Source organism: Humulus lupulus, chromosome 8, assembly GCF_963169125.1.
Source record: "Humulus lupulus chromosome 8, drHumLupu1.1, whole genome shotgun sequence".
In the NCBI taxonomy this organism is placed as follows: Eukaryota; Viridiplantae; Streptophyta; class Magnoliopsida; order Rosales; family Cannabaceae; genus Humulus; species Humulus lupulus.
In genome coordinates, this window is record NC_084800.1 from 91,234,178 (window position 1) to 91,235,880 (window position 1,703).

Below are 1,703 nucleotides of genomic sequence, written 5' to 3' on the forward strand. Positions count from 1 at the left end.
ATCTTCAATTCATAGCCTCACCACAAGCATTTCTCCAAAACTACCTAAGCCACCAAGAGAGGAAGGAAGAGCCAAGAGAGAGAGACACACACACACAGCTGAAGAGTTATGTCTTTCTTTTTCCTTCTAAGTGTTTTCCTTAAGTTCTACAACTATCCAGAATAGCTGAGTCATTCTATGGCCAGGTCTATCCCTTGGCCAAAAGACCAAAATACCCCCAAATCCATCCTTAACGTCTTAATGCCACCAAGGGCAATCCCATCATTTGCCACATCCCGCTAATTCCTCGAGTGTCCCTAATAAATTCCCATTTAATCCCGACATGTACAAACCATTACTAAACTACTACCCATTACTCGGTCATTCCCAAACACATATAACATACCCAAAATACCCCTAGGCTCCTCCCGAGCCAGGTATTTGACTCTGTTGTGACTATTCCGCTAATCTGCTCCCTAGAATTGTCTCGGATCACACATCTCAAATATATCCCCATGACACTGGGGTCCCACTCACAACACATGCATATTTACATTTATGCCCCCCAACAGGCCAAAATTACAAACACGCCCCTATTCACAGAAATGGACCCACATGCATATTTAATACACACAATCATGCATGTCCAATCACATAATTACCAAATTCATATAATATCATAACTAAATCAATTATTCCCCTCCTGGCACACTAATCAAGGGCCTAAGCCTTATTAGCAAATTTTGGGACGCTACATACACAGTCTTAGAATCATCACACTTGACCTTCCCCAGGCGATGTGAGATTGCACAGATTTTTACCAGGTCTTTACCCCTGCGAATCACGGGATTCTGACTGTCACAATATGTATTTTGAGTAAGGGTTGTTGGAAGGTCTTGGAAAATTACCAATAGCTTGTGCCTATTCCAAAGGCAAACTATTCACATATGTTGAGCAACTAGCAATGCTTGGGCACTGTTCATAAGAATGAGGACCCCCACAAATCTCACAACTAATAACATTTTGTACTTGCATTGCTTAGGCGGCAAGATTATTTTGCTGCAATTGCTTGGTTAGAGATGATGTTTGAGCAGTCAATAAAGCAATAGGATCAACCTCTAAGACTCATGCCACCTTCTTATTTTCACGCTCAGTGGGCCGATTGTAATTATTCATGGCCATCTCTTCCAGTATTTCATAAGCTTCGTTAGCACTTTTTCTCATAAACGCTCCACCCGATGCTGCATCAATAATGGTCCTTGTATTTCCCCCCAAACCATTGTAAAACGTGTGCACCAGCAGCCACTTCTCTATACCATGATGCGGGTACTTCCTTAGCAACTCTTTAAATCATTCCCATGCATCATATAAAGACTCCCCACCCAAATGATGAAAGTTATTAATCTCTCCTCTATATCGGGCTGAGTTCGCATGGGGAAAATATTTAGCAAGGAATTTTTGAGCCAAGTCTTCCCAAATGGCGATAGAGTTGGCTTGTAATGAGTTCAGCCAACTCTTAGCTCTGTCTATTAATGAAAACAGGATTAATCTTAATATGACAACATCATTACCCACCCCATTCATTTTGAATGTTGCACACAGCTCTAAGAAGTTGGTGATGTGAAGATTCAGATCTTCATTTGGTAGTCCCCTGAATTGGACACATTTTTGTACGCCCTGGTTACCCCAGAACTGTTCGGTGAACCAAAAATTTGACCCGCTAC

The 1,703-nt window shown here is 41.7% G+C and overlaps 1 non-coding gene across 1 annotated transcript; it reads left to right on the forward strand.

Annotated features, from left to right (window-relative positions):
* The first annotated feature begins 1,291 nt into the window (after positions 1–1,291).
* LOC133799033 (small nucleolar RNA R71) lies at positions 1,292–1,396 on the forward strand. Its single transcript, XR_009876242.1, has one exon. It is a non-coding gene; the product is annotated as a small nucleolar RNA R71 (small nucleolar RNA).
* The last annotated feature ends 307 nt before the right edge of the window (positions 1,397–1,703 follow it).